The sequence below is a fragment of the Hipposideros armiger genome, unplaced genomic scaffold, assembly GCF_001890085.2.
Source record: "Hipposideros armiger isolate ML-2016 unplaced genomic scaffold, ASM189008v1 scaffold_531, whole genome shotgun sequence".
NCBI lineage: Eukaryota > Metazoa > Chordata > Mammalia > Chiroptera > Hipposideridae > Hipposideros > Hipposideros armiger.
The window spans coordinates 380,171-388,947 of NW_017731881.1; positions in this window are offsets into that span (position 1 = coordinate 380,171).

An 8,777-nucleotide genomic window follows, 5' to 3' on the forward strand; every position below is an offset into this window, starting at 1 on the left:
CCGGAGCGACCGCGGGCGAAGCGCGCGAGGGAGGGGTCGACGTGGGGACACGCAGGCCCCAGCGCAGGGCTGGGGCGCCCGCGAGGGGCGGGGCAGAGGCTGTGCGCCCCCCGACCTCTAGCTGCTGGCGCGCCTCTGCCAGAGGGACACTCACAGGCAAAGCCCCCGTCTCCGGCACGGCCCCTACACGTTCCCTTGTTGTGAGACGGATGGAACCGGGGTCCGCGGGCTCAGTGGGTAGAATCGAACGGTCCCGCCCAGGGCTGAGCGTTGTGGTCGGGAGTTCGCTCCACCCAAGGAGGGCCTCGGGGAAATCTTGGGTCGGATCTTGGTTGCGGAGGCTCTGCAGAAAACCAACGTAGCGCTTTCTAGTTGCTGCTTCTCGAGCAAGTAGGCAAAAATTTGCTGCAGTCAGGTCAGCTTGGAGAGGGGCAAGTTCTGGTCGTAAGCAGTTGTGTCCTAATATATATTTACTAATGTTTTTCAGCAAATATGTGGTGTTCTCTGTGTGCTCACTCCTCGTTCCTTTTTGCCTCCAAGTATTCACAATATGGACTAAAACACAAACACAGAAAATCTAGTAAAAGTTATTTGTTCTGGCCTTTAGTTCTGTTTAACTAAACAACACATCATTTAAAATCATTAAGTTCTGAATAGTAGCTTCGAATTTAGATCTAAATTTTAATGGCAAAATGAATGACAACTACTTCCCCCTTCCCCCGTGATTCCCTGGGTGGGTTTTAGGGGATTTAGGAGGCCTTAAACGTATGTGCAAAATTTTGTGAGTATATGTATTTTCTTCAGTAAGTTTCTTGACCTTCATCATATTCTCAAATGGGGTTAAGACTCAAGTAAGATTTAAAACAACAACAACAACAAAACACTATCAGGAGAAATCATCTTCTAGATCAAGCCTCTAACTCCTACTTGGAGTTGAATTGCAGTGCAAACTCCTGTTTATCCATCGTTTATAAATGTATTTTGACAACAGTTTACATGGACTACCAAATTTTAAGTTACAAACAGTACAATAAAAAGTCATATAAAGCATCATTTCCCTCCAAAGATTCAGATGAGACTTTAGAATCTTGCATGCCTCAGGTGCAAGAGCTTTTGGACTCTAGGGTGGTTCCTCACTTTTGACTGCCCACAATAATCCTGCAGAGCTGCAGCTATGGGAGTCAGGTTAGGATACCTGGATCAGAGATTTATGGTTCCCAAGACCCAGAATATTCAATAATCAGGGCACTCAGGTCATTATCAGAAGAATGGAGAGAGTTTACTGAAGGTTGCTTTCTTAACCCCAAATATCTTAATACACCCAGTTTGGGAGTAGATTGTTTATTATACTGCCTCAAACTCTAATGATACAAATGAATAAAGCAAATGTTTCAGGACTATGATCGCTATCTTTAGTATAAATTCTTCAAATGAGATTTCATTTAAGAAAAGGGGAAAGATGTTTTCAAGAAAAGTTGAGGCAAGAGCAAGGATTTTTTTTTTTTGAGTATTTACAGTAAACTTTGTTGGGAAGCATTGCAGTTCTACATCCCAATTTATTTTAATTATTTTGTATCCCTGGGTATCTGGAGAGAGTGATGGGAGGACAACAAAAACTATGGTGATTTTAAGATATGTCCACAAATTCTGTGATATGCTTCCCATCAAGAGGTGGAACTTAATTCCCCCTCCCATTGAGTGTGGGCTGCTGTTAATGAATAGCTTACGGCCCATAATGAATAGAGCCTGTCAGAAGTGACAGTGTATGACTTACATGACTAGGTCATAAAAGGCATTGCAGCTGCCTTCTTGTTCTCACTCTAGGATCACTTGTACTGGGGGAAGCCAGAGCTACCATGCATGTCATGAGGAACTCGAGCAGCCCCACGAAAAAGCCCATGTGATGAAGAACTGAGGCCTCCTGTCAACAGCCATGAGAGTGAGCCATATTGGAAGTGGATCCTCCAGCCCTAGTTAAGCCTTCTGATGACAGCAGCCTTGGCCATGTTCACTGAAACCTCATGAGAGATCCTGAGCGGAAACACCCAGGTAAGCCGCTCCCAGATGACCCAGAGACTGTGAGATAATAAATGGACATTGTTTTAATATGGTAAGTTTTGGGGTAATTTGTTACCCAGCAGTAAATAACTAATACACTCTATATCAACTTTCCTTTTTACCAGGAAAGACATGATTTCTATCATGGAGCTTTAAAATGTGCTAAATAAATAGACCTCTGTGAATAGTCTTGGAATGTAACCCCTATTTGCAACCCTATTTCTGTGTACTCAGCGTTTATAACAATAGACAAATGAACTTTTGAAACATAATCCATTTAGAATCTGGGTATTGCCCGTAGTTCTCCTAGCTATTGCTCATTATTCCATTCTTTTATAAGAGAGTTCATATTTCTTTCTAGCATGAAAAAGTTGCCAACCATTTAGCTTATTGCTTAACCAGGTAACCCATAATACACGGATTGTTTAGATAATAGCAGAGGCCTATCAGTTCAATTGCAAGACACAAACCTTGGGGCAATTACGTGCAGTAGATGCAAAATATCCTATGTCAAAACCTGTTTTCTGGCCCAGATGTCTCTTGGAACAAATGACAATGCTAAAAATAATATTATATTACAGCCAACATTTGTTTATATGCCAGGCACTCTGCAAGATACCTAGTTTACATTAGCTCATTTAATTCTGACATCATCACCATGAAGAAGGCAGTGATTCGAAGTATGGGTCTTGGAATCACACTGTACTTGAATCCTGGCTTTGCCATTAACAGTCATATAATCTCCGGTAAATGATTTAATGTCTTTGTGCTTCAATTTTCTTGTGAAATCCCTCTTAAAAATGAAAAAAAAAAGTGGAAAAGTTTTTTGTTGTTTTTTAATTAAAATATGGGAAAAGGTGCCACTTAGTTGACAGGTTCAAGTGCTGCATATTCCCCATCCTGAGAATTCCCTCTACTGTAATCTGTGGGTCCCCATAGGATGTTTTTGGAATGTGTTCCCTTATCTTTTGCGGGATGGATGGAACGTCTTGGATGCATATGAACAATACTGATACGATACACAACTATGGTGAGTGTAATCATTTCTTCCTTCTATGGATAACTCTGGTAACAGAATAGCTGGAGATTCAGTTTAACCCCTCCTCTAGAGGGAGAAGAAGGACCTGAAATAGATAAGAGAATTATCCAAGGAAGGTAAATGACCTCTTGGACAGGGAGGAGATAAAGGAAAGAATCTCTGGACTGGGAGTCCATCTATCCTATCGGGCAAACCTGTGAGCCGAAACCTACTCGATCAGGTTCATTGTTTGCATACTTTTGTTTTTGTCTTCCCTTGGTTTTAAAAGTAAACAGTCCTATGGATTTCTCTAACCATGTCTGGCTGAAAGGAGAGGGAATAGGAGGTTCCAGCTGGGACAGGGGTTTAAGGACTGAGCACACCAGCCCTGGAGTCTGGAGATGACAGCTGGGCTAGGGGAACTTAAAGATAAGGGTGGAAGGCTGACTTTGGAAATGCGTCATCATAGACAAGAACACCACCTGAGAACTTGGAGAACCTGGTTCAGCTGCTAATTTTGCCATCCATTCATGGGGATCCCTAGCAATGTACTATCGCTGAGCTGATTTTCTTGTCTGTAAAAGTAGGAAATAATATTTGCCCTACCTATTTCATAGGGACACTATAAGAATCCAATGAGATTTTATATGTGAAAGCATTCCCTTACCTACTTTACTAGAGAGAGCTATTAAAGACCATGCTACCTGAACCAAACTGCAAAACAAAGGACCTGGAAAATGCTGGTCATCAAGAATCCTCCGCTTGTATTTGCCCCTTCTTAGGATTGCTAAACTCCAGTCCTTGGTTTATTAACAACATGCTCTGACTTACTTAGATTTCTAGATCACTGGCACACACATTACTGTTATGATTACTTCATTTCTATCCTAAGCTGTTTTTGTGTCCATAGCACCTGACATCATACTCATAGCAGGAGTCCTGTAAATCCACATGGATTAATATAAGAAAATATCTTTATCATAGAGAATTAATCCATAATTTTAAATTTCCCTCTAACAAACTTTTTTATTTCTTTAAGCTGGTGTGTAAGGTTATTTCCAAGAAATTCTTAGTGGTGAGGTCATTCTGTCTCATGATGATTGGAGATTATTAATACACTAAGAGTTTATGTTTATACTAGACTTATTTCAAAGAATATTATAACATTTATGAATTAAGCGAAGACAGAGAAGCTACTGCAGACAAAGTGACTCTTTTGTGGTCTCTAACAACTTGCAACTTTAAACAATGAAGGCTATTGTATAAGAACGCCCTCCCGGGGTTATTGTGAGGATTAATTAGATTAAAATCTACAAAGTGTTTTTGAGTTTTTCCTTAGAACCCTTTAATAAATAAAGATGGCATTAATTTTTTTTGTAAAGTATCTTTATATTGGTTCACTCAGAACCAAATGTAACAAGTTCACCTGCTGTTTAACTCCCTATTTTCCCTGAAGCAAAAAAACCCCCAAGACCAGGCCAACCTAAATTACCTTTAATGGCTTTAAACTGACTACAGAGCACACATGACTGACTAAAACTTAGTAGCCTAATCACAAAGATCTTGGTATATGATTTACAGGACACAATAATGCCTCATAATCACTATGCCACATGGTAATTAGATAGAAATTACTATAATTATTACAGCTGTTTTTTACTGACCAACAAAATTTTACTTGCTTTTATTTCTATTTTAATAACTCCCATTCTGCTCACTTGCAAATAGGGTTTAAAGCAGTAGTTCTTTGTTATCTCCAGATACTAGATAAAAGACAGAAACTTTTGATCCAGCTCTATAACAGCTGAGGTTCCTTGGAAACCCCTTCTCAGTCTCCTGGTCGCCTCTGATCCTAACCCTGTCGCCAGTGACCCACTCAGCCCATACTGTCCCCTCCTCTAACCCAGAAGGAGCTGCTCTGAGTACTCTTGATTGGTCTGCGTGAGGCAGCAGAAACTCTGGAGCAGACTTGGGTGAGGTCTGGGGAACAGCAGAATAAGAGGCCCATTGTACATGAGGGACGTGTCTGGCAGTTGACAGAGGGGTTTCCAGGACATGAGACTTTCAGTTTACTGGGATGAGTTTACGTCTCAGCAAGAAAAGATGGTTCTGGAACCCTGATAGTGGCTGAGTCTCTGCTGGGCAGGAGAGAATCTTAACTGGGAAGGACACCTTATTCCTTTGAGGCCCTGCAGCACACTGCACTGGGTGTTCTCAGGGGATTCTCTGGACATGACTCTTGATACAGTGAAATGGAAGAGGTCAGAGGTGTCCAAGAGGGAGGCCAGCCACACCCAAGGCTCCATGTCCCTGTCAGGGCTGCTGAGGTCCCAGGCTAGCTAGTTCTGTAGCATTCCAGGTATGGAAAGTACACCGAGGTTCAGGCTGGGGAAATCAGTATATGCCAAACTGCCCCAAAAGACTGAGTATATTACCGTGTGGTTGGTATTTTAATTATCCTGGGGATACATACACCTTTCCTGTTGCCCTGGATGCCCCCTTCACAGGAGCAGTGTATGAGAAACCAAGTCACTTTAGAACTAGAGCAGAGGCGACTGGGAGTTTTAAATAACATTGTTCCAGGCCTCATGGCCTCTCCTGGCCTTTTGTGCTTCTGTTTCTCTGCTGGGATGCTTTTTCTCATCCTTGGCACCTGGCTAACTCCTATTCAGCCTTCAAACCCAGTAGATTCTGCCCGACTCTCTCCTTCCCCCTTCCTTCTTCCCCCCCTCCTTCCTTTTCTCTTCCCTCCCCTCCCCTCTCTCCCTTTTTTCCTCCTTCTTTCTTCAATAAATATTTGAATGCTTATCATATGCAGTCATGAAACTAGGCACTGGAGCTAGAGTGTTTGATAAGACAAAGTCTGATGATATCCCATGCCCCAGTAGTCCTGTACACATATCCCAAATTCTAAATCTTTTTTTTTTTTTTTAACTTTATTCGGGAACAGTGTGTTTTTTCCAGGACCCATCAACTCCAAGTCAAGTTGTTGTTTTAAATCTAGTTGTGGAGGGCGCAGCTCACTGGCCCATGTGGGAATCGAACTGGCAGCCTTGGTGTTAAGAGCCTGCACTCTAACCACCTGAGCTAATCGACTACCCCCCCAAATTCTAAAACTTTAGCTCTGATTTTTCCCTAGATTACATGCAGACTGTTGATATCTATACATAATTTTAAAGTGAAAATGCAAAATAATACACCCTTTCTTTTCAGCTGAATTTTAGCCTACTTTTCCTGAAGTCATTCTCCAGGCTCTATCAGGTGAAGTCTGCAGATAACCAGCTCCATCCATGGTGTGCTGATTGTTATAGTCTAGGGCAGGAAATTCACTTAAAATTACTCTCTAGCTGCCTATAGTCTTCCTCGTTGTGCTAAGTTTTGAGTTGTGACCTCACAGCTCAGAGTCCTGTCTTTATTTTACAAATAGTTTGGATATTTTTATCCCAAAGTGGATTACTTCGCACTTGTTTCCACTAATGCTCATTTGTCCATTGTCTGACCATATGGTCAGATTTACAGGCTCTTCTGATTAGCCCAAGGATTGGCAAAACTTTTCTGTAAAGGATCAGATAATAAATAATTTCAGCTTTGCTGCAATACCCCAATGTCAGTTGCAGTTACTCAACTGTGTTGTTGTGTTGTGAAAGCAGCCATAGATGATAGTATACGAATGACTAATGGCTGTGTTCCCATCAAACTTTAAACATGGACACCGAAGTGTGAATTTAATTTAATTTGCATGTGTCACAAAATATTAGTCCACTTTACATTTTTTCCACCAACGATTTAAGAATGTAAAAACCACTCTTAGCTCACGGGCTGCACAAGAACAGGCACAGGATTTGGCTCGAGGACTATAGTTTGCTGACCCTGATCTAGGCCCATCACTGGTTGGATGTGTTGTTACAGATTTTACTACATACTTCCTTCTCTAGATTATCTTTACACGCCTTAGTGCGCCCCATCCTAGCACAGATGCTTGAGGCTCTTTACTTGATTCCATGATCCCTGCTTCCCAACATACTGTTAAGGTTGCAACATTTAGACAGCCCAGCTGTTCTCAGAGAGGTGAGGTGTAGCTGGGGTCCCACCCGAGGGCTCTGCTTGTGGTTGCCCAAGCTTCCCAGTGGCTCCTGTTAAAATACCTTGGACTTTTCAGAATGGAAATCTGATGACTGTGTCTTTACCCTCTCTGCCAACTGAGCTGTAGCCACACTGAACTTGCATCGTTTGGGGCTCTGAGCACAACCATTATATATGCAGTTGCTTCATTTGAAATGCTTTTGTTCACCGCCCCTTTACCTAGTTAATTTGAGGTAAACTCTAGCGCCACTCTAGCAGCACCCATCATGTACCAAGTCTTGAGGAGTCCATTTGCTATATGCTCTCGTGTCTCACTTTGTAATTTATCTTCGTTAATGGCATGATTTGACTAATGGCTGCCTCTAATGCCCCTGTTAGACTTTACACTCCACGGGGGGCTATCTGGCTTTGCTCGCCACTGTATCTCCTGCACCTGGCCCTACGCCTGGCATATAGTAGATGCTTAGTAGGCATTTGTTGATCAGAGGAAGCAGAGCCACAGTAGACCTCAGTCTATTGGCTGAGACATTACTGTCTGTGACAATCCCCTGCCCTTACCAGCAGCATGAACTTGGATGAATTATAAGATCTCTTTGAGCCTCAGTTTCCTTCTCTGTAGAATGGAGGGAATAACTGCTATAAGTAGAATGGAGTTAATAACTACTATAATTGGCTCGTGGTGACTTAAATGAGATAACACGCCTGGCTCATGGCTTGCCCCAGTTACTGTTAGATTAATGTAAGTCCCCTTCACCCCTTCCTCTCATGGATGTCAACTCTGTGGTTGCCTGACGCCTAACTACCATTTGCCCAGATTCCCCAAGCGCGTAGGACTCCGCCTTCCTGAGGAGAACTGCATTGTTTCCTCGGAGAAATCCAGAATTAGAAATGTGACTACCAGACCCTTCATACATCACCTTCCCAGAAACTGTCACATGGGTCCTGTAGTTTCCTTCCCCAACTGGAATCCAACAGGTCTCACCCATTGTGTTTCCTTCAGAGCTAGTTCCTTATTGCCTCACAAAACATTCCAATCTCAAGCAACTTTTATTTCAGCCTCTCTTTGGAAACCTGTCAAAAGTTTAATTAAGGCCTCAAGGTGGTTAATATCAAGCAGCTCCCTTTTATCTACATGCCGTTTACTCCTGAAAAATTTAATCTGTCAAGTTTTCCCCTTAAAGATACTATCCTGCCATCATTCTCTGAAGTTAATTCTGTTTGTTTAGTCTGTCTATTTCACATGTAAACCATACCTTCCCAGGTTCCCTCCAGATTTATATTTATCTTAAAGATAATAGATATTATCATATAATAAAAACAACAATATTTTGAGTCCAGTATGTGTCAAGCACTCTGCTGGGACCCTTACATACATGATTTAATTTAATCCTTACAACAACACTACATAGTAGACGCTATTATCCCCATTTTGTACATGGGATAAATGAAATTTTAAAAATAATTTGCTCTAGGGCCAGCCGAGTGGCGCGATGGTTAAGAGCTGGCTTGGGACGCCAGAGGCCCCAGTTCAGATCCCACATATGAGGGCCAGTGACACTGCCCTCTACAGCTAAGATGCTGAACAACAGCTCGACCTGGAGCTGGGCTGCCGTGAGTC